This window comes from Neofelis nebulosa, chromosome 2 (assembly GCF_028018385.1).
Source record: "Neofelis nebulosa isolate mNeoNeb1 chromosome 2, mNeoNeb1.pri, whole genome shotgun sequence".
NCBI classification, from domain to species: domain Eukaryota; kingdom Metazoa; phylum Chordata; class Mammalia; order Carnivora; family Felidae; genus Neofelis; species Neofelis nebulosa.
In genome coordinates, this window is record NC_080783.1 from 201,731,382 (window position 1) to 201,755,710 (window position 24,329).

The 24,329-nt window shown below is 51.5% G+C and overlaps 1 long non-coding RNA gene across 2 annotated transcripts; it reads left to right on the forward strand.

The window, feature by feature from the left end:
- Positions 1-1,829: 1,829 nt before the first annotated feature.
- Positions 1,830-24,156, forward strand: LOC131505185 (uncharacterized). Of its 2 annotated transcripts, none has more exons than XR_009258298.1 (2): positions 1,830-2,579; positions 23,620-24,156. It is a non-coding gene; the product is annotated as an uncharacterized LOC131505185 (long non-coding RNA). The 2 variants fall into 2 exon arrangements; XR_009258297.1 differs by lacking the exon at positions 1,830-2,579 and adding an exon at positions 16,144-16,572.
- Positions 24,157-24,329: the final 173 nt, after the last annotated feature.

Genomic DNA, 24,329 nt, shown 5'->3' on the forward strand with positions numbered 1-24,329 from the left:
CTCTCTCGCTCAAGCACGTCCCTTCTAAGAGCCCCTCTCTGCAGACACCCCCAGTGGAACCAAGCCCAGATCTGCTGCCAAGAAGGCCGACATTTCTTAGACTTGCCACGTTAAAGGGGCCTGCACAGGCACGCACTCAAATCCCCCCTCCGTGTCCTCCTCCTGCGCACATTCAGACGACCCGAAACACACAAAGACACGGTTGGACACAGCGGCCACCTGTGCACACAGGAGGTAGCACATGGAGCGCATCTGACCCTGGGCTCACAGACAAGTACAAACACGGCCATGTACTCCCCCCCTCCTTCCCACACTCAGCTTACCACAGACTCAGAAGCACGCACAGTTTGCAGCACACGGTGCTCACAGACACGCACAAACATAATCACACGCAGGACCTTGTCGTGCGGAGGAACAAGTGCAAATCCACAGCATATTGTCTCCCCGCCACCGCCACCACCACCATCACCCTGTGCAGATGCAACACAGCAACACAATGCCTGTGCTGCCTGTGACCTTGTACACACGGCCAAGCGTATCAGTCCCACACAGTGATCCCCTGCGTCGCTGTAGATAACCACACTTACAAAGTCTCCTGGGCACAGAGACACGGTGTGCCCACACCATGGACATTTGGAGTAGCCCACACAGTTACACAATGTCCTCCTGGGCATGGACCCACGTCCACGATTGTGGATCGTAGCACTCCTCTGTGCACACACAACCACCGTCCCTTGGGCACACACGGATGAGCTTAAACTCGCAATTACATCATTATCCTCTTATACACAACAACAAATTCACAGGGGCCCCAAACACACCCAGACATGGCATGCATGAACTCAGGCCTGCGTGCTGACCCTTCGGTGCGCACACAGATTCCTTGTCACTAACAGTTGGCTTCCATGTGCACACACTGCTAGACACAGCCTCTCTCCGAACACAGGCATGTGTTCAAACTCGCGGCACATGCAGCTTTTCCTTGTGCTTACGCAGACGCAGAGTGACCGCCTGGGTGTGCACAAACTAGCACAAACACACGCACAGCGTCACCCGTGCACACCAAGGCAAACACGGACTCACAGGTCGCCCCCAACATGCTCTTCCCTGCATACATAAGTGTGCACGCTCCCAGAAAAGACCCAGCTATCTGAGCCTCACACACATAGACACTGCAGCCCTCTGGCTCCCAACCCCAGGCTCCTGCTTCTCTCCCTTGGCTGGTGAGGGTGGAGAAGGACTGGGAAGGCTGGGGGCTGGCTCAGCCCTTGTTCCCTCCCTCTGCCGGCTGGCTCGCTCCCTCCTGTCTGGCAGAGTCAGCCAACCCAGCCCGGGCTCCAGCAGCCCTGGCTGTTCTGGGCAAACTCTCGGCGGGTTGGTCTCGGCTGATGCCGCATCAGCAGCAGCAGCAAGCAGCAGCAGGGGCGAGAAGGCTGCGGGCGGCTGCCAACGTGGCAGACGGCGGGCAGGGCGGCAGGAAGGAAGCGGGGCCTGTTCTGCGCCCACTCACTGGGGGAGACAAAACCAAGGGGGCTGGATGAGTGAGCGGTGCAGCTGGGCAGGGGGACCTTGTGCCCAGCCTGGGCTCTAGGCCCACATTGGCCCCAGACTCACTGGGTGACCTTGGGCAACTTGCTCCCCTTCTCTGGTCCTGTTTTCTCCTTCAGTAAACAGTCTGGACTGGACTGGACGCTCCTTTCATCTCCAAAACCTTGTATCCAGTTCGGCGTAGAGAGCTCATAGGAGGGAGATGTGGGCTCATTCTGTGGCTTCAGGCTGGTCCCTTCCGCTCTGAGAAACTTAGCCCTTCGGTCCAAACATTCCTGAGCTCTGTGCAGCTGTTACCGTGGACACCACATTTTTGTTCTATGAAGGTAGCACCATTTTGCAGATAAGAAAACAAAGGTTTAGAGAGGTCAAATGATGCACCCGAGGTTACCCAGCAAGTGAGTGAGTGGCAGAGTTGGGACAGGAGCTCAAGGCTTAGCAGTTCGCCTCTAGAATCAATGCTGCTCCCTTAGCTTTCAGTCGTCCGCACCCCCACTGGTATCTGGGCTGCCCCTCTGAAGCTCCCCACCTCCCAGCCCGGGGCCCCACCAGAGCCACCTGGTTCTGCCCTGGGGAGTCCGGGTTCAAAGGCCAGACAGGCCTCCCACTAGCATTCCCCGCTGCCACTGGGAACACAGCTGTCAGCAGGGCTGGAGAGCCAAAAGCCGCCTCCCAAGCAGACCCACATAATTGGTACATTGTCAACTCAGAAACAGAGCTGTGCTGTGGGATCTCGGGCAAGCCACAGTCCTCTCTGGGCCTTCGTGTCTTCATCTGGTCGCAGTCTAGATGATCTCCAAGGGCCCTTTCAGCTTGGACAGTTGCCTAGGGAGTGACCGAGGAGAAACACGGTGGGGAGAGGCAGCTGTACCAAAGTCCCCGGGAGGCCATGGGTGTGCCTCAGGTGTCTGGACCGAAGAATCTGGCCTCTGCCTCCCTTGTGGGTTGGGGTCACATCTGGGTCCTCTCTGAAGTCCCAACTTGGAGTGTTTGCAAGATGGATGGATGGACAGACAAGTGGACAAACAAAGGTATGAAGGAGAGAAGGGAACAGAGGCCTTCAACCAGTGTTCTAGGGCCATAGCACCCCCTGAGGAGGAAAGAGGACAGAAGGCAGAGGGAGGCTCTCCTCCTACCTTCCCCCTTTGTTTATTCCACAGACCTCTCTTGAAGGTCACTGTGCCCCGCCCCGCAGGGGAGTCTGTGGGGAGGACAAATGTGGGGCAGCTACCTGAGGGGGAGGGTGGCGAATGCTGAGGGATCAGTCCTGAGGCCTGCGGAGGAGGCTCCCAGCTCATCTGTGAGGGCGAAGAAAGGGCTCTGGGAGGAAGAGTCACAGGTATTGAGCTCAGGCCTCTGGGAGAGGTCAGAGTAAGCCTGGAGAAGCACGCGTGCTCCAACGTGTGTCTGCGGGGGTGCAATTACCATCCCATTTTACGGATGGGGAAATCAATTCTCAGGAGTAGAGGGACGGAGCCAGGCCGTACATCCAGGCCTGCCTGACTGCAAAGCCCGTGTTTTCTGTGCTCGGCCACGCTGCCTCCCGAAGGAGTGAATTGCTAATGGTGGCATTTCAGATTTCAGATGTAGTGACAGCAAACTAGGGAAGAGGTTCTGGACAGATGGTTCCCAATCGGGTCCCTGCCTCGGGCTAGCAGAGCAGAGGGTTGTCAGGGCAAGCAGAGCGCCCTCCCCTCCATTCCTCTTGTGTGTGGGATGCAAGCAGGTCCCCCCACACACACACTCTCCTCACCAGCCCCCTCCAGCCCTTTGGCCCTGCCTGGGTGACCTGCATGAGCTCAGCTTCCCAGCAGCCCTGCGGAGGAGTCGGCCAGGGCGGAGGCTGCCTCTGCCCTCTCCCTGCTTGGCAATGCCAAGGGAGGCGGGGCCGCGGAGGGGAGGGGTGGGGGGAGCCCGCCAGCCACCAGACCTCCGGTCCTATCCCCCAACTCAGGCGCCCCTGGGGTTTGCTGCAGAGGCCCAGGCTGGGCCAGGTGGTGCGGGGCTGGGACGCGCTGGTCAGGCCTGTCCCCGTTGCTGCAGCCTTGTTGAGCTGCCATTAACAAGTGGCCGGAGGTTGCCGTGTCTCCATGGAGACCAGACAGTCAGTGCGGCTCCGGGGTGAGGGCCGTGATTAGTGAGTGTCAGCTTTGCCAGCTCTGCTCTTCCCACCGCCCGCTGCTGGGCTCAGAGACAACAGGCCTGGCCGGGGGTGGGGGGGGGAAACACAGGGAGGGGGTTCCCAAGCCCGGGCCCAGGTGCTGTGTCTTTGTCTCCCCCAGGGCCTCCTCACTTCCCCCTGCCTTCCCTCCAGATCCACCTTCCCAACAGCCCCCAGGGGTGAGCCTTCTAAAACACAAGCTGAATCCTGACACTGTCTTCCTTAAGAACTTTCCATGGCTCCCCATTCCCTCGAGGCTGAGTCAAATTCCTTATGGTGGCATTCAAGGCCTTCCTACGTCATTCCTTCATCTGTTTATTTACTCACTCATACGACAAATCTGTTTTTGAGCACCTACTGTGTGCCAGGGAGACTACCAGGTAGGGATACACGGTCAGTAAAATGAGCGAGGTCCCTGCCATCGTGGAAGTGAGGAAGACACACTATAGACAATACAAATCAATCGATACCTGATTACAATCATGACAAGGACTGGAAGGAAATGGAGAGCGTGTGTTGGCAGACATTAATTTATAGGGGGCCGGCCTACCTAGAGCGGTCAGCGTGGCTTCCCTGAGAGGACAACATTTTGACAGAGTCACAGACATTGATGGGGATCCACCAGCGGGGAGACAGGGATGAAGAGCTTTCCCGGGAACAGCCTGGGCCAGGACCCCAGTCTCCTGCCCTGGCCTGCTCCTCCCTCCCCACCTCCACCCCCACTCGTGTTTCCTATCTTGGCTAAACCATCGGGTTTTGGGGCGCCTGGGTGGCTCAGTGGGTTGAGCATCCGACTCTTGATTTCGGCTCAGGTCATGATCTCGTGGGTTTGTGAGGTTGAGCCCTGCATCGGGCTCCACACGTTGACAGTGTGGCTGCCTGGAATTCTCTCTCTCTCTGTCTCTCTCTGACTCTCCCACGCATGCTGTCTCTCTCTCTCTCTCTCTCTCAAAATAAATAAATAAACTTAAAAAAATAGTGAAGCAGAATAAATGTATGTTAAAAAAAAAAAAAGTCAGGCTTATTCAAGGAAGAGACCTGTGAGTTATCACCAACTCCCCCCGCCCCACTGTGCTCACCTCTCGTCAATCCAGTATTCTGTCTCCTCTACCACCTACCACTGTCATCTCTCTCCTCGTTGCTACTTCGGACCCCATCATTTTCACCCCACTCACACTTATCCATTCACTCACTAGTTCCTTTGTCCATCTGATCATGCATTGAGCGCCCCCTACGTGCTGGGCACTAGGCTGGGCTTCCTGGACACACCAGTAAGCAGGACCACGCAGTCCCTGCTGCTGGCCGAGTCCAGTTGGGGAGACAGACAAGTCCACAAGTCCACAGAAAGAGTAGGAGGACCTAATCTGGACCAGGGATGCCTAGAAGAGCTTCCAGAGAAAGTGTGGCTAAACAGAGACCCGAGGGAGAGCGAGGAATTTGCCAGACAAAGAGAGGGGGAAGGTATCCCACGCAGAGGAAAGAGCATGTGGGCAGGTCACATGGGCAGGCGGGAAGTAGGAGACTCAGGGCCTCATCTGCAGGCTGGTGGGGAGCCACTGGGGGACTCTAACCCACCCACGGGGGCGCACACTCAGATCTGCTCCCCGACATCCCGTCTCTCCCCTTCCGTTTCACTCTCCACACTTCAGCTAGAATCATGTTTCTAAAATTGGCACAATCGTGTCCCTTCCCAGCTCTTAAAATCCTGCTCTGTCCCCAGTCTTTTAAAGTCCAAACTCTCAGCAGCAAGTCAGTTGAGGGCCTTGAAAGCGTCTTTCCAGCCTCATTTCCTATCACTCCTCCTCCCAGCCCACTCTGCTCTGCCACACCCAAACAGGTCATATCCTTTCACAGCTCTGGGCCTTTGTCCATGTAGCACATGCTTCCCTGAATGCCCTCCCCCACTTCCCCAGGTGAAGTCTTCAGGCTTTGGGGCCCAACGCAGATGTCCCTTCCTCCAAGAAGCCTCTCCTGACCGCTGTCCCCAGCAAGAGTTAAGCTTCTCCTCTATGCCCCCATTATCTTAATAACGGAGAGCTAACACTCATTTGATGCTTTCTCCTCTCTGCTCAGCTTTATAGAAGTATTTCACGTTCACAATAGTCTTTACGAAAGTATCTTATCATCAGTCCCATTTTACTCATGTGAAACTGACGCTCTGAAAGGTGAAGGGGCTGACCCAGTTTGCAAAGGTAACAGGTGACTCAAGCCCAGGTGCCTGGCTGCCACAGCTCATGTGCTTAATCCCTAGGCCACCTCACCCTCTACTAGGGTTTTCTAGAGACGTATCTGCCTCCCTTAGCAGATGAGCAGCACTTGGAGGGCACCGTCCAAGTCTGATTCACCTAGGTCCCTAGGGTCTAGCATATGTTCCCACACACAGGAGCAGGTACAAATGTGTGTAGAGTGACTAACTTTTGCCAGAAGGCTACCAGAGGGTTGTGCACGGAGCTCACAGGTTTTTGAGGGTGGATTAAACCCCTTCATCCTGAGTGGGTCTGGCTATCGTCCTGGGACAGACACCCAGTCCAGCACCTAGCTCCTGATCCAACCCCAACAAGGGTCTGCTGGTGACCTTGGGATTCCCATCCCTTAGCTAGCGGCCCCTTCAGAATCAGACAGATTCAGCTCTGAATCTCAGTTTTGCCCTTAGATATAGCTATGCCATAAGCTGTGCTTGGGGTACGAAGCAAATGACTTTACGTCTCGAGTGTCAGTTTCTTCATCTTCAAAATGGGCTCAGCAGTGGCTGCTTTTATTTATTTATTTATTTATTTTAGGACTTTATTTTTTTTTATTAAAATTTTTTTTAACGTTTATTTATTTTTGAGACAGAGAGAGACAGAGCATGAATGGGGGAGGGGCAGAGAGAGAGAGGAGACACAGAATCTGAAACAGGCTCCAGGCTCTGCGCTGTCAGCACAGAGCCCGACGCGGGGCTCGAACTCATGGGTGTGAGATCATGACCTGGGCCGAAGTCAGACGCTTAACCGACTGAGCCACCCAGGCGCCCCTTTTTAAGTAATCTCTACACCCAGCGCAGGGCCCAAACTCACAACCCCAAGATCAAGAGTCATGTGCTCTACTCACCGAGCCAGCCAGGCGCCCCTCAGTAGTACCTGCTTTTAAGTGTTTATTATGAAGATAGTGAATGGCAGCCATTCTTACTATTTCCCAAGTGTCCACTACGTGTGCTGTGCTGGGCTTTGTTGTTTATTCTCGAGCAGTGTGACCCTTGGGCTCAGGCAACCAGGAGGCAGGAGCCCCTGCATTTCAGAGAGCCCACTCCAGACCTCCTCTGCTGGGCCCATCCCTGTAGAGTGAGGAGTCAGAGAGGCCAAGAGGCCTTGCCCACCTGAAGCCCATCTCTACCCCCTTCTAGACCACCTCTGGGTGTCCAGATCCCAGAATCTCTTGAGCTAGCTTCTGGGGCCTGGAAGGGTCCTTGCCTAATCCAAACTCGGCTGCTGGGGTAGATTTCCAGGCCTGAGGGGTGGCTGAGGGACAGCTACTTGCTGGGAGTGGGTGAATAAACCATGAACATCTGGTGGTAGGGCAGGGAGGGGACGAGAGAGGAGAAGGGCCTCTGGTGTGCTCTCATCAGGGACTACCTTGCCTTTACCAATCTTTACAAATGCCCCAAAAGGTAGGGATTACTAGCGTCATTTTATTGTATTTAATTAATTTTTTAGAACATTTAAAAATTGTTTTTATTTCAAAAAAATTTTTTTACATTTATTTATTTTTGAGAGACAGAGCGAGACAGAGCACAAGTGGGGAGGGGCAGAGAGAGAAAGAGACGCAGAATCTGAAGCAGGCTCCAGGCTCTGAGCAAGAGGTCAGCACAGAGCCCGACACGGGGCTCAAACCCACAAACCGCGAGATCATGACCTGAGCCAAAGTCGGACGCTCAACCGACTGAGCCACCCAGGCGCCCCAGAACATTTTTAAAAATATTTATTTTGAGAGAGAGAGAGAGAGAGTGTGTGAACAGAGAGAGGGAGAGAGAGAATCGCAAGCAGGCTCCACGCCGTCAGTGCAGAACCCTGCCCCCCCCACCACGGGGCTGCATCTCACAAACTGTGAGATCATGATCTGAGCCTAAATCGAGAGTTGGATTGTTAACTAAGCCACCCAGGTGCCCCTTTTAGTACTATTTTAGAAAGAAACCAAGGCTCAGGCTTAGAGGGGCGATTCCAAAGCCTGTTAGTTTTATTGGCTTTGAGGCCACAGTGCTTTATGTCCAGGTGCTTTACATCTTCACTTCATTCGATCCTCACAACGACCCTATGATAAAGCAACATTAGCATCCCACTTTACAGATGAGGAAACCGAGGCACAGAACAGACTCGTCTAAGGTCACGCAACTCATTAGCGGCAGTTGAATCTTGGCAGTCCAGCTCTTAACTTTAGGCTTGCTGTCTATCACCATTATCAGAGTTTTCATTCAGTTTCTTAACTTGGCTAGCACCCACTCTGCCTCAGTCATCTCTCTGAGGAATGGGATACAGTAAAGTGCCCCCCAGCCACCTCCACCCCCCGCCCAAGTCCGTAAAGCTACGAAGAGGCACAAATGTGATCCAAGCTGAAGGGAAGGCCATGTGGCAGTTGCGGGGGGGACTGGGGCTTAACTCCTCACCCTCTGCCCTGCAGGCCCAGGAGAGCTGGGCAGGGCCCTGGGGGCTGCTCAGAGAGGCCCCTCTGGCGACTGTGCGACTATGCCCTCCCTCCCAGCCTGTGGCCTGAGAAGATGGCGCTTTCTCAGGGCCAGAAGCAGAGACTGCGTCCCCCCCCCCCCCCAGCCTTCCTCTCCAAGGCCCAGCTGTGGGGCGGCTGCCCAAGCTCCCGCCAGCCCCGCCTCTCCTACTCCCTGGCCAAGTTGCTGCTCTGTGGTCACCTGGACCCAATTTCCTCCTTCCTGCCTCCTCCCATCTCTGGGAAGCGCCCCTGGGCTGCCCTGCCAATTTCCAAAGGCTTCTCCCCCAGGAAGCCTTCTCTGTCCTCCCCCCACCCGCACCCCCAGGTCTCCTACCCCTCCTTGGAACACTCCAGCTCCTCTCCCTTCAGCCCCACACATAGAGAATCATTTGGACCATCAGCCCATTTTCCATTTGGTTCCTGGCTGAACATTAGGTCCCCCTGGCCAGACTGTGAGTTCTCTTCCCCAAGGCGGTTATCACATCGTGTGCTTCCCTCTCCCCCCGCGGTGCCAGGCAGGGAGGAGCCCAGAGCAGAGCTGCCCATGCCCCAGGAGCTGAACCTTGGTACTCAGAGGCCTGAAGTCAGCGTCATTGTTCTTTAAGCTTTTGAGAGCAAAGCGTGCCTTTCATTTATCATTTTTTTAAACAACTGATAATCAATTTATTAAAAAGGCTGATTTAAGTATCTGCACTGGTGACTTCAACCTCAACTCCTGGCTCAATACTGATGGAAATAATCCGCTTAACAATCTCAGAAGGACTGTGCAAATCAATGAGTCGCTTGTGGATGCTCATCTGAAAACGATCCCGAGTCTCAGAACCTTCACCACAAGGAGTTTTTCTTTTCTTTTTTTAAAGTTTATTTATTTATTTTGAGAGAGACAGAGACAGCACGAGTGGGGGAGGGACAGAGAGAGAGGGACAGAGAGAGAATCCCATGCAGGCTCTGTGCTGCCAGCTGCACAAAGCCCGACATGGGGCTTGAACTCACAAAACCGGGAGATCATGATCTGAGTCGAAACCAAGAGTCGGACACTTAAACGACTGAGCCACCCAGGCACCCCAACAAGGAGTTTTTCTTGTAGTGATTCTCAGAGTCTTGGTAGGCATCCAAACTGGTCCTTTCACATTGAGAGTCTTTTCCTTTGCACCTGTGATCAAGTCAGCAAATACCTTCTCTAAAGATTTTATGCTATGGCTGGTTAGAGTCATTCTAACTCGGTGAATCGCCACCTCTGGTTCCAAGGGTGTCTTCCCGGTGTCTTTAAAAGCCATGGCTGCAGCGTGGCTTCCAGAAGGACCTGTTCCTTGGCGCCGAGAGCAGCAGGGAATCAGGAGCAGGAGGGGGTCAGCCAAAACCCTGCTGTGGCTGCGACTTTGTCTTCCTCAAAGAGAAAGCAAAGCACCCTTAGGTGAAGAAACCCAGAAGGCGCAGGGAGAAGGAACTTGCCCAACGTCACCCAAAGGCCAGGCCAGTACTCAACCCAGGTCCTGTGACGCTCAGCTGCAGGTTTCTGACACTACCTGGATGGAGCTTCTAATAATCCTCCTAGGTCCTCATTTTCAGGCAGGAGACCAAAATATTTCCCAATGATGTATTATCAGAACGAGGGTGGAGGGGATGGTTAATTCTGCCTCATATGTCGTATCTGGAAAAACCCCAAAGACATTATTTGTCCAACCTCCTTCCATATACCCCCATTTCATAAACAAGCAAACTGAGACCCCAAAAGCAGATGGGACCTCCTCGAGGTCACACCAAGCGGGGACTAGAGCTGAGACTGGATTCCGTGTCAAGTTCTCTGATGAAAAATTAGGCATCACCAACTAATTCATTCATTCAACAAAGATTTTTTTTTTTTTTTTTTGAGAGCCTAATAATGCCAGGCTCTATGCTGGCTGCTGAGAATGTAAGGGTAAAAAAGTCACAGGTGGTAGGAATAGGAGGGGGTCCTCGGACAGGAAATGTGGGGCATCTTGATCCAAGTACCAGTTACATGGTTGTGTTCAGTTTGTGAAAATCCATCGAGCTGTACATTTTGATAGGTTAACTTTTCTGAATGTGTATTTCGATTAAAACACTTTTTAAAAGACAGTCCCGGGGAGCCTGGGTGGCTCAGTCAGTTAAGCATCTGACTTTGGCTCAGGTCATGATCTCACAGTTCGTGGGTTCAAGCCCCGCGTCGGGCTCTGTGCTGATGGCTCAGAGCCTGGAGCCTGTTTCGGATTCTGTGTCTCCCTCTCTCTCTGCCCCTCCCCCACTTGAGCTCTCTCTCTCTCTCTCTCTCTCTCTCTCTCTCAAAAATAAATAAACATTTAAAAAAATAATAAAAAAATAAAAGACAGTCCCAGGGCAGGGTGCCTGGTGGCACAGTTGGTTAGGCGTCCAACTCTTGATTTCAGCTAGGCCAAGATCTCCCGGTTTGTGGGATCGAGCCCCAGGTTGGGCTCTGTGCTGTCAGTGCAGAGCCTGCTTGGGCTTCTCTCTCTCCTTCTCTCTTTCTGCCCCAACTCCACTTGTGCTCTCCCTCTTTCCCTCTCAAAATAAATACACTTAACAAACAAATATATCTATGTCTATATCTATCTCTATCTATGTATGAGAGTCACAAGCATTGAGCTTACAGAACTACAGTACAGTAGAGGAGATGAGATGGTAATTACACAAATAATTGGTTAGTTACCATTGTGACAAGTGCTACAATAAAAGTAGAGGTTGCTAAGGGCTGTGGAGTACAATAACTTGATCTAATCTGCGAGTAGTCAAGGAAGGCTTCTCGAAGGAAGTGGGGGATATGCTGAACTGTAAAGAATGAGAAGGCATGAACGGAGTGGGAATGATTCTCAACCCCTACCTTACACGGCACAAAAACCGATTCAAGATGGGGCACTTGGCTGGCTCAGTCGGTAGCGCATGTGACTCTTGATCTCTGGGCCACGAGTTTGAGCTTACTTAAAAAACAATAATAATTAGGGGCGCCTGGGTGGCTCAGTTGGTTGAGCGTCCGACTTCAGCTCAGGTCACGATCTCACGGTTTGTGAGTTCGAGCCCCGCGTCAGGCTCTGGGCTGATGGCTCAGAGCCTGGAGCCTGCTTCCAATTCTGTGTCTCCCTCTCTCTCTGCCCCTCCCCCGTTCATGCTCTGTCTCTCTCTGTCTCAAAAATAAATAAACATTAAAAAAAAATTTTTAAAAAAACAATAATAATTCAAGATGAATCATGAACCTAAATGTGAAACCTTAACACTATAAAGCTCCTAGAAGAAGATGTATGGGAATATCTCCATGATCTTGGGATCGGCAAAAATTTCTCAGGCATCAAAAACACTAAACATAAAACAGAATTGTCAGGGGATGGGGAAAAGCATTCAAGGCAGAGAAAAAAACTATGTGTGAAGGCCCAAAGGAAGAAAGGGACAAGGTATGTTAGAAGAACTGAGAAAAGGCCAGAAGGAGTGAAGGCAGGGGGAGAGTGAAGTCTGAGAAAGTCCAAGAGGAGGTACGGGGCTGACAAGTCAGGGCATTACAGGTTGGGTCAGGAGCTGGGAGTTTATCCTGAGGGTCCTAGGCAGTCAGAGAAGGGTTTTTAAGTTTTCTCTTTGTTTGGCTTTGTTTTTTTTTATTTTTATTTTTTAAGTTTTATTTATTTTGAGACAGAGAGAGAGTGAGGGAAGGGCAAGAGAGAGAGAATCCCAGGCAGGCTCTGTGCTGACAGCATAGAGTCCGACACGGGGCTCAAACCCACGAACCATGAGATCATGATCTGAGCCGAAGTCAGATGCTCAACCCACTGAGCCACCCAGGTGCCCCTGTTTTTTTTTTTTTCTTTTAAGTCATCCCTACACCCAACGTGGGGCTCGAACTCAAGACCCAGAGATCAAGGGTCACATACCTTTCTGAGTGAGCCAGGCTAAGCCCCAAGATAAAGGTTCTTAGTAGGGGGGGTGGTAGGAGCAGCAATTGAAGCAACAATCGGAGATAGTGTGACCTTAACCGGGGTTGCAAAATCAAGTTATTACTTTCTTTGATGTGCCCAGGACTGCAAGGCACTGCCTATACAGAAGGGAGAATTAAAGGAAATACCCCCCCCCCTTTTCTCCCTGCTCAGCAACCAGGCAAGGCCAAGCTTGGATTTTGCTTCCTTGCAAGTCAAGATGTAGCTTTGCAACTTGGAAAGTCACTTAATCCAGGTGGCCGGATGAGGTGGAGTGGAGGTGGGGACTTGGGGCTGTGAGGCCCTGTCCTGCCAGGCCCAGCCCTGGTCTTAGAGGAGCCGGAGTCTGCCAGCTTCCACCCACGGCCCGGTGCTTGCTATAGCCCCACCTCACGCCTGCTCAGCACCTGACCTTCTCACATCTTCTCCCTTCTCTTCCTCCCTTGGCGGGGGAAGAGCCCAGAGGTCAGGAGTTTCCTTCACCCCCTCCCTCCCACACCAACATACCTAGCACCAGGGCCCAGCGGAGTCCAGCTGTCTCACCTCTTAGGCCTTCTCCCTGCAAGGGGCTCACTAAGGCACTGGAAGTGGTGACTCCGCTCAACCAACATTTACTGAGCACCTGCTGCATACCAGGCAGGTGCTTGAGTAAAAGGGCGTTATTTCTGGTCTCCAGGAATTCTTGGGGTAACGGGGGAAAGAGAGGGCAAAATATGCAAGTGCTTTATAGAGCAACAAAGTACGAGTGTAGAAAGTGAGACTGACTTCACCTGGGGAACAGGGTGTGACCATCAAGGAAAATTTCCTCCAAGAGGTGATAGTTGAGCTGGGTCGGAAAGAATAACTAAGGCAGGCAGGAAGAAATGCTCTTTGTGACATTGGAAAGCGTAAGAACGATAGTGACCATTGGGAATGTCAGGTACTGTCTTCAGCACCTTCTGTATTCATATACTCCTTACAATGACTCTATGACGTGGGTATTGTGATGATGCCCCTTTTCCAGAGGCAGTAACTCGAGGCTTGGAAAGGGGAATTGACTTGTTTACAAACTCTCGCAGCTGATACATGGCAGAATCAAGACTCAAACGCAGTCTGTTTCTATGCCCTTAACTTCTAGTACATAGAGTGGCTTGGGCAAAGGACATGTGGAGGAGAGGGGCTGAAGGTGAGGCTGGAAGGGTGGAGGCAGGGCTTGGTGGCAGAAACCTTGGTGCAGAGTATGGACTTTATCCAGAGAGCAATGGGGAGCCATGGGAGGTTCATTAATGAAGGGGGGGATAAAGAGGGATAGCACTCACACTTTGCTTTCTGTATTTAGAGGTCCACTTTGGAGGAAGAGAAGTTAGAGACGGAGAAACCTATGTAGGGTTGCTACAAAAATCCAAGAAAGGGGCGCCTGGCTGGCTAAGTTGGCAGAGGATGCAACTCTTGATCTCTGGGTTGTGAGTTCAAGCCCCACGTTGGGCATAGAGCTTACTTAAAAGAAAATCCTGGGCGCCTGGGTAGCTCAGTTGGTTGGGCATCTGACTTCGGCTCAGGTCATGACCTTGTGGGTTGTGAGTTCCTGCCCCATATTGGGCTTTCCACCGTCAGTGCAGAGCCCACTTTGGATTCTCTGTCCCCCTCTCTCTTCCCCTCCCCTGCTTGCTCTCTCCTTCAAAAATAAACACTTATTTAAAAAAAAAAATTTAAGCTTATTTATTTTGAGAGAGAGAGAGAGAGAGAGAGAGAGAGAGACAAAGAGAACAAGCAGGGAAGAGGCAGAGAGAGAGGGAGAGAGAGAATCCCAAGCAGGCTCCATGCTGTCAGTGCAGAGCCCAATGTGGGGCTCGAGCTCACAAACTGCAAGATCATGCCCTGAGCCAAAAGCAAGAGTCAGACGCTTAACCGACTGAGTCACCCAGGCGCCCCCAAAATAAATAAACATTAAAAAAATGCAAGGGGCGCCTGGGTGGCTCAGTCAGTTGAGCATCTGACTTTGGCTCAGGTCATGATCTCAGGGTTTGTGAGTTCGAGCCCCACATTGGGCTCTGTGCTAACAGCTCAGAGCCTGGAGCCTGCTTCAGATTCTCTCTCTCTCTCTCTCTCTCTCTCTCTGCTCCCCCCTCCCCCACACCTCATGCTAGAAAGAAAGAAAGAAAGAAAGATCGATCCAAGAAAGAGATAAGGGTTGAGGGATGGAGAAGAGGTGTACCAGGGAGAAATCAAACAGAACTTGAGGAATGATTGGAGGAGTCAATGATGATGTCTAGGGTTTCTGGCCCAAGTGTGTGCTCCAGAGGGAAGCCCGATAATTGATCTTTAACAACTCAGCTTCACCCACGGCACCTGCAAAATTCACTCCTGGAAGGTGCTTTATTCTCCTCTAAATACTCCTGTGTATTCATCCCTGTGTGTGTATTCACTCGCCCAGTATACGTGGAGCCCCTACTGTCTGCTGGATGTTCTGGGAGCTGAGGAGAAGCAGGGGATTAGCTCAACCTGCCTTATTAGTAGAGTAACCATTACACCCTGGGGTCTGGGTTTGAATCCTGGTTCTTTGTGCTCAACTTCTTTGTGCTCAAGTCCTGGCTGAGCCTCCACCTTGCTGTGACTTTGGGTAAGTCATCGAACCTCTTTGTCTCAGTTTCCTCATCTGTAAGATGGGGGAACTAACAGTACCTGTCATGGGGATTAAATGGGCTAATATGGGTAAAGTCTCCGGTACCAGGTAAGCGTTCGCTGTCAGCTAGAACTACCGAGTTCATATTTTAGTGGGGAGACAGATCCGATCACACAGTTCATTAATTACAGCAGCGATAAATACCCTGAAGGAGCACTTGCAGTCTGGAGGTGAGGGAAGCCTCCTCAGACCGAGGGAGGGTCCCACTGGGCAGAGCTGAGTGAACTGGGGCCGGCCAGGCGAGGCATGAGGGAAAGAGGGAGGGGCATTTGAGGCAGAGGGGTCTCTGAGTAGGCAGACCCTCAGGCTGAAGGAGGTGCTGAGGGGTCTGTATTTCCGTAACTCGACCTCTTTGGAGCCTCAACACATTGCTGAGAAGCAGGTCAGGCAGATACTCTGCCCCCATGTTCCGGAAAGGGCACTAAGGGCCAGAGAGGAACAGCGACTTAGCTGGTCAGTGACCAAGCCTCCTGGTTGATGCTCTGCCCCCTCCAGGGGGCTGGAGAGGACAGGCCTGAGAAGAGGCCTTTGTCCCTTTGCCCACTGGGGTGGGAGCAGCAGGAGCTGAGGCTTCAGCTGGCCACCAGCAGCTGTGGCGGCCAGAGCTGCGTTCCTTCCCCTGCCAGCAGAGCAAGTCCGGGCTCATGGCAGGGGCCGGGAACGTTCCTTTCGTCTCAAAAAAAAAAAAAAAAAAAAGAAAGAAAGAAAAAAAAAGAAAAGAAAAGCACTTTAGTCAACATTAAGTCTTGACTTCAAAGGACACAGCTCCCAACTGTCTCCCCTAACCCTAGGTCTCTCCAACTCCCTGGGGTAAGCCCCCAGGCAGCCAAGTTTCTGGGAAAGGGAATGAGGCCTGGCCTTGGAGTCCAAAGACTTTGTGGTGAGCCCTGGCTCCATCTCCAACTTGCTGTGTGACCTCGGGCAGGTCACCAGCCCTCTCTGGGCCTGAGTGTCCCCAGCCAAACAGGGAAGGGAGGGTTGGATGACATCAGGTGGGGTGGGGAGTCCAGCAACCGGCTCCAGCCAGCTGCAGCAGCTTTGCTGCCCTTCAAGTCAGGCACTGGGGCCTCGGGGGTCCGGAAGCTGGGGACAGGCAGCCTTTCATCTCTGCTGGCCCAGGGTCGCTGCAGGTTGGCAGGCCCCACATCCCGAGATCGCGTTTCAGGCTGGAAGGGGCCTTCCTGTGACCTCAGCCGGCCAACCCTGCCCCTGCCCCCCTCCTCCCCATTCTCACCAGAGGGAAGCAAGCAGGCAGCATCCCGCCCAAGGTCACTGACCAGCAAGTGGCTGTCCTTCGGCCTGCCCTTCCCTCCCACCCGAGCCAGCCCCCACTGGCCTCCCACAGTAAAGCCTCAGGTCTCCTGGGCCATTAGGAATCTGCCAGGCGAGGCGTGGTCTTCTTCCTCTCTCTTGTTTCTTGGCTTGTTTTCCCGGTTCTCCAACAGCCGCCTCCTGCAAAAGCCTCCGGGTGCGTGTACAGGAACATTTTTCTTTAAAAAAAAAAAAAAAAAGAAGAAGAAGAAGAAGAAGAAGACGAAGAAAGAGAGAGAAATGCAGCCACAGCTTGGGTAAAAAAGCAACCAACTCCTTAATCCTTCCCTGTAACCTCTGGCTCCTCAGCTGGGTTGGCTCCAGCCCTTAGGAAGGAAGGCCCTGCTGGGCAGGGGCCTGGGCTTGTCTCCTGCCCACCCCCTCCTCACCCGCCTCTGTTCTCCTCCAGGGTTCCGAGCCTCGAGGAGACAGGCTGCGGGGTTCAGCAGGACTTAGGAGAGCATGGGGGGCTGACGGGGTAGGCTGGGGCTTCCACCCCGCTGCCCACTTGCCCACCTTCTCAGGAGGCTACGAGATCAGGATTTTTCACCCCTGGCCCATTGCTTCCGCTCTCGCTTTCACCCCTTTCTTCTGTCTTATGAATCACTGGCCTCTTCACGGCAAGTGCCCTGAACGCCATCTTCCATCCCAGTTAGTCCTTTTCTGTCCGGCACAGGGCTTGGCCCTTTCTGTGAAGGTCACACACTTCCACACTTCGAGCCTTCATCCATCCAGATCCCACTGTGGGGGGTGGCACGTAATGTCCCTGCCACGTCTTGCTCTGTCTGCAGAACACTTAATGATCTGTTGCAGCTCCAGCACCTGGGTCAGTGCTTGAAACATAGTAGGTACACGGTGTCTCTTGAATGAATGGATTCAGAGCATAAATAGGTCTCTGGAAGTATTCAGAGCGATCTCACAAAAGGGACAGTTGATTATGGCACATCGCAGTTAAAACCCTTCCGTGCCTCCACAGCACTTCTTCCCCCTTGCCAGCTCTCATCAAAGGATTTCCTTTTTCCCCAAAGTGCCATCTTTTCTCTTGCCTCTGGGCCTTTGCATGTGAAATTCCCTCCGCCTTCCACACCCTTCTCCACCTCTCACCTGGATGACTCCCTCTGGCCTGTCACCCTGTCAGATTACCCAACGAGCAGAGCCAACGTGTCTTTAGGGCCCCAGCAGAGCAGGGGCACTACAAATACTATTTTTTTTAATCTTATTTTACAAAACGAATCTGATGTTTGGTAATTTAAAAAACACATTTGAGTCGCACTCATGAGAAAAATTAGAACTTTACTGGGGCTCCTTACTCTTCATTTTATAGTTTGCATTGTTTTTGTGTTGCATTGATATACGGGCTGTTGTGGAGGTAGGTGATATAATTTGCCTCTGCTCTTTAAGGCTCAGCCTAGACATCAGCTCCCCCACCAGGAAGCCTTCATTGATCCCTCCACAGGTTTAGGTCTTTTTTTTTTTTTTTTTTTTTTTTTTTTGGTAGTCTCAAAGCCCCTCTGGATTTTTCTCGAATATGGGTATTTTTGCTTTACTTGCTTTCTCTCCACCCCAGCACCAAGTCTGTAAGCATCTTGAGCGCCCAGTTAATATCTTTCCACCTCTATTCCTGCAGCATATAGTACGGGGCCTGGCATAGAACTGACCCCCAGATATGTTACTCTCTAGCCTTTATTTATTCAATCCCCTTTGCAGGGTCTGCACTACATGTCATGTTCTATATTCTTACTTTATAACCCTGAGGAACTCCTACTCACCCTGCAAGACCCCACTCAAATGACCTCTCTTCTATAAACCTGCCCCAATCCCTCAATCGTGTTAGGCTTTTCGGAGGTCACACCTCCTGTTGCAATTGGCGTCTTCCTCTTTTATTGTACTTTTTATGTACTTTCTAAGTTAAATGTTTTTTGACATTTATTTTTGAGAGAGAGAGAGTGTGTGCACATCAGTAGGGGAGTGGGGGCATGGCAGAGAGAGGGAGACAGAGGATCCAAAGCAGGCTCCATGCTGTGAACACAGAGCCCTATGTGGGGCTCGAACTCATGAACCCTGAGATCATGACCTGAGCCGAAATCAGGGGCGGCTGCTTAACTGACTGAACCACGCAGGCGGGCCACGTATGTATCTTCTCCCTCATCGGGGTGGGAGCCATGTAGAAACAGAGACTAGGTGGATTGATCAGTGGTCCTTAGTGCCCTGCATCGGCCTGGCCAGAGGACAGGGCAATGTATGCTCTTTAAATGAACAGACTGGAAGATGTCACAAAGGAGGGAAAATTCAGGCAAGATCTTGAATGTGGGAGGAGAGGAATAACATGTACTCACTGAGGGGATCGAGTCTGTGTAGATAAAAACAAATTACGGCAACGATAATCCTGACAACCAGTACTGAGGGCACCGTAGTGTCGTGGGTAGGAACGGAGATTAAGCTCTGCCTCTTACTGGCCGTGTGACCTTGGACAAGTTATATTATCTCTCTGTGCCTCAGTTTCCTCATCTGTCAAAAGGAACAAAATGGGCTAATACACGCAAGGTGCTGAGGGCTGTGCCGGGCACACATGGACACTTGGGAGTTTGCGGTCACCTGTAATCTCCATTGCTGAGCACCTCGGATGTGCCAGGCACTTTCACCTGGCACCTCTACTTAGCCCTCACAGCAGCCTGAGAGGCAGGGTTGTTGTGTCCTTTCACAAAGAAGTGAGGTGTGTGGGGGCCAAAGGTTCTGGCTGAGGCCATTCACTGGGTAAGTGACAGGAATGGGATTTGAACCCAGGTCTCTCTGGCCTGCCGCCCACCCGTGTTCCTTGACTGTGGCACCTGCCTGCAGGAGGAGGGGGAGGAAGAGAAGATGGCACAGTGGGAAGGCAGGGAGGCTTCACTGAGCTGGGGCCTCCGGAGCAGAGTGGCAGGCGTTTTTCTAGAGCTTTCATTTCCGTCTGCCTCTTCTGAGCAGGTGAAAAACCCCACAGAGGGCCCTTCACTGAGTCCTCCTCCTTTTCCTCCCCCTCCCGGTGCTGCTTCATCCCCCACGCTGGGAGGGGGGAGGTCAGGCATGCAGCGTGGGAGATGTAGGGGAGGGGAGTGAGGAGGTAGGGGAGCATCATTCCAGATCCTTTCCCTCCAGCACCCCCCTTTCCCCATCACAGGCACTCCAGGAGGAGAGAGCATTCCAGGTGGAAGGAATGGCAAATGCAAAGGCTGTGGATTAAGGATGTGGAGGCGGGGAAAGCCTGCTAGCTTGGCTGGAACCGAGGTTCGGGGCCCCCTGGGATTGCTCAGTGGAGAGGAACTTGTTTGAAGAGAGGGAGGGAGAGAGAGAGAGAGAGAGAGAGAGAGAGATGGACCCAGCGAGAGCCGAGGATGCTAGAGTTAGGGTAGCGGCTGGAGACTGTCCTGGGCTCTAAACACAGTACTCTCCACTCTCTTCCCTTCAAACAGGGGTGGCGAAAAGGGGTCACTGTGATTCTTCATGGTCCCTGTGCTTTGTTTCTCCCCCCTGGAATCCCTTAAGACACTGTGCTCTGTGGGCTCTGTTCCAGGAATTGATTCATGGCTTTTTATGCATTCCCTCAACGTGTTTTCTATCCAGCTCTACGAAATCAGTATTATTCACTCCATTGTATAGATGAGAAAACTGAGGCTCAGCCAGGTTTTATAACTTGCTCAAGATCACACGGGGCATAAAAGGCGGATCTGGGACTGAAACCCAGGACTATCTCCAGAGATGGCAATTTCGCCTGCTATACTGGTTTCGGCTCCCCAGGGTGCTTCCATCCCCATAGCAACAACAAGGAGAGGCACTCCTGTGCTGACAGCCTTTCATAGTTCATGCAGTCCTTATTTTTTCTGCTCCTCACAACAGCCCTGTAGCAGAACCGCGATCATCCTTACTTCGTAGATAGGGAAACTGAGACTCAGACACGGGATGTGACTTGGCCAAGACTGCAGAGCCATTAAGTGGCAAAGTTGGGACTCAGATCCAGTTCTAGCGACTCTAAATGTCTTGTTGCTTTCCCTTGCAGGGTAAGAGGGTCCACTCCCTGCTCTTATCTGCCTCAGGGGGCAGGGAACAAACAGGCAGGGGTTACTTTTCAGAACTGGTGGGAAAGGCACGGGTTTGGCCTTCACAACCCGGGGACTTGGTTACCGGCAGTGAGTACTTTCATCCCTCCGGGTGATAACTCTAACTTCTCGGTGGAAAAGGGAGAGCTTGCTCCTCAAGAGCAGTTAAGCCCTCTCAGAGGCTGGGTTCAAATGCCAGCTGTGCTGCTTCCTGACTGGGTGGCCTTGGGCAAGTCATTTAACGTCTCCACACTTCCTTTATCTCATTTGTAAAATGATGGTAATAACAGGACCTCACTCATAGGACTACAACGAGGATTTATGAGTTACTGCATGTATACCACTTAGCACATGTTTGACACATAGTAAATGGTATGTGCAATGTTAGCACTTATTAATATTACTATTAAAGTGCTCAGCACCATGCCCTCGGAAAGCAACTTGTCTACGTCCATTGCCTAAAAGGAGAAACTATGCCTCCTGTCGCCAGACAACCTTAAGCAAAGCTCCAGAATCTTACCTAGTACAGGTAGTAACGCTGATATCGACAACAATTACTATCAAATGACTAATAAAGTTACTGTTAAAGTCAACGATACTATTAAAGTTAACATTCAAGCGTCTTGCTATGTGCTAATCACTGTGCTAAGTGCTTTGCATTTATTATTTCATTTAATTTTCACAGCTTTGGGAAATAAAAACAGTTACCTCAGTTTTACGGATCGGGAAACTGAGGCTCTGAGAGGTGAAGTCTCTTGCTCAAGGTCACACTGCTAGGGAGTGGTATAGCCATGATTTGATCCGGGCTTGCCTGGCTTCAAAGACTTCCAAAACAGTTAAGGTCAGATGAGAACTGGCCCAGTGTATAGACACTTGTATCAGCTTTCTCCCAAACTTATCTGCTGGATCTGATGCCTCAGGCTCATCTCCTTCCATTCTGGGGAAGACCAAGCACCTTTTATGGAGTACCTTCTATATGCCACAACACTTTATTTTGATTTTTTTTAAAGTTTTTATATATTTATTTTCAGAGAGAGAGAGAGAGAGAGTACAAGCAGGGGAGAGTCAGAGAGAGAGAGAGAGAGAGAGAGAGAGAGAGAGAGAATCCCAAGCAGGCTCCACACTGACAGCATGAAGCCTGATGTGGGGCTCGAACTCATGAACTGTGAGATCATGACCTGAGTGAAACCAAGAGTTGGACACTTAACCAACTGAGCCACCCTGGTGCCCTTTTTATTTTTTTTTTAATTTTTAATTTTATTTATTATTTTTGAGAGACAGAGCAGGGGTAGGGGCAGAGAGAGAGGGAGAGACAGAATCTGAAGCAGGCTCCGGGCTCTGAGCTGTCAGCACAGAGCCCAATGTGGGGGCTTGAACCCACGAACTGTGAGATCATGGTCGGAGCTGAAGTCAGTTGCTTAACCAACTGAGCCAGCCAGGCGCCCCTATGCCACAACACTCTATATACATTTCCATATTGAATGCTCACCCTTACCTGTTGACCCTTTATTATCATCCCCCTTTCTTAGAAAAGTAGATGAGACACAGAGAGGTGTGGTGACCGGTCAAGGTCACACAGCCTGAGGTGAGATGGCAGAGCCAGGATTCAAACCCAGGTGGGTTGGCCTCAAAGCTTGCATTCAGGGACTACCAGAAAAGTACAGAGACCCTTGGAAAACAGCCTCACTTTCAAAGCCAGGTTCTCTCCCCTGTAACACTTCATTTGTTCGGGACCCTGCATGAACTCTGCCCTCCTCCCCCGTTGCCACCTATCCCAATTGGCCTAGATGCCTTCCACACCCTTTCTCTTGGCCTGCAACACTTCTTCCAACCACCTGCTGCCTAGTTAACCCCCATTCATCAATTCACCTGAGATATCACCTCTTCAGAAAGTCTCCTCCGTCCCCACCCCATCCCAACATTTACATCATAAGCACATCGTACTTTGCCTTCTTGTTCCTTATCACAGTTTCTAACTGTATTTTGATTCGTCTGGTCATTTAATGACTTACTTCCTCACTAAACTCTAAGCTCCATGAGGCTCTGTCTGTTTTGCCCACCATTGTAGCTGCATCACTGGTAGGCTGCCTATACATGGTTGGTGCTTAGTAATTTTTTTTAAGTAAGCTCTACATCCAACATGGGGCTTGAACTCACTGACCCAGAGATCAAGAGTTGCAAACTCTACCTACTGAGCCAGCCAGGAGCCCCGGTGCTTAATAAGTTTTTATTGAATAGATGACTCCATGAATGAAGAGACAGGTACTTTACACACATGACTCATTAATTCCACAATTAACTCATTGAATCCTCACAACTGCCCTGTTATCCCTATTTATTTATTTATATTTTTAACTGTGATGTGGATATATTTATATAATTTTTTTTTTTTTTTTTTTTTAGCAGTGATGTCTGTTGTCCCCATTTTAGAGAAGACATAGATGAGGCTCAGCGAGCTAGAAAGTGGTAGATCTTAGATTCAATCTCAGGTCAGGCTGCCCCCAAACCATTGACTTCTGTACAGCACCTGCTGCCTCCCAGCAACCAATGGCCACAGTCACGATTTAAATAGTCATTGGTTGTCAGAAAATAGTCATTGGTTGTCAGACCACAAGTCCCAATTTGCGCCTGGAGGTCACTGACTCAGCAGCACTGAGGCTCTGTCAGCACCACGCACGCACTTGGTGGTCTCTGCCCTTCTAAAGTCTTAGGCTGCTTCCCCTCCCTCTCCCATCTTGGCTTCCTTCCTTTCCAGAGAGGGAAAAGGACTAGGAATTGCAGCCAAGGCAGCTCTTCTGGGAAAAACAATCCTGCAATGAAAAGAGCCCTGTTCTGAGAGCAGAGAGACCTGCATTTAAGTCTTGGCGTGGAAGCTGCCCTGCTGAGGGCCCACAATGGTGTCATTGCCCCTCTGTGTCCTTGTCTGGGATTCTGTCTGGGTTGCTGACCCACCTGCCATCCCCTACTCACCTCCTGATTCCTAGGACCCTAGAAACAGCTGGGGCCTATGGTGACCAGAGAGATGGGGGGCTGGCCTGTCACCCTCATGACACTCTCTGTTATGCTAACGGGTTGGTGGAAGTAAGGCTTTCTCAGGGGACACCAGGCCTGGAAGGAGAAGTGCAGAAATGAAGACAAAAGATAACAGATTTGAGTCCCAGGGTTGTTTCAAATTCCCCCCGGGGGGCGACCCTGGGTAAGTCATGGAGTTCTTGGTTTTCTCTTCTGCAGAATGAGGACAGAGGACAATATCTGCCTGACAGAGTTGCTCTAGAGAACTAAATGAGATCTTCGCTAACATGTGAATTTGTCACATTGCTATCCAGCTGCAGCCTTTTACAATCAACAAGGCGCACATATACCCAACTCAGGAATGTAGCCTCAACAAACGCCAAGACATGAGGCAGACATGACTGTTCCTATTTTGCAGAAGGACAAACTGAGGCCCAGATAAGTTCAGGGAGTTGTCTGAGGTCGCAGAATGAGACGGCGGCCGAGCCAAGGTCCCGCTCACCTGACCCCGGCCTTTCAGAACCACCTGCCCGTCCCAAGACGCCAGGCCTCGCCCCGGAAGGATCTTTTAGCAGCCGGCTGGAGCCTATGACTCACTCTCCCCTTCCTACTTTCGGTGGGGCCTGAGAGCCGGAGGGAAGGGACAAAACTATCTGCAATTTGAGGGGTGTCCTCTGAAAGTTCATGGGTTTGTCCCCTTCTTTCCACCAAAAATCCTGGTTCTTTGAACTCTAACAAGAAGAACTCCTCTTTCAATACACTTTGTACGAGTTTCTACACTTTCTTAAGTGGGGTTCTCCTACCCCGAATTTAGGAGTTGATTTAGTTTAATCTCCACCCCTACTCCACTTGGTTTGCTCCCCCGCTGTTTACTCCGATTGCGGAAGTAGCTCGGGTGGAGCTCCCCAGAAGGTACCCTTGAGTACGTC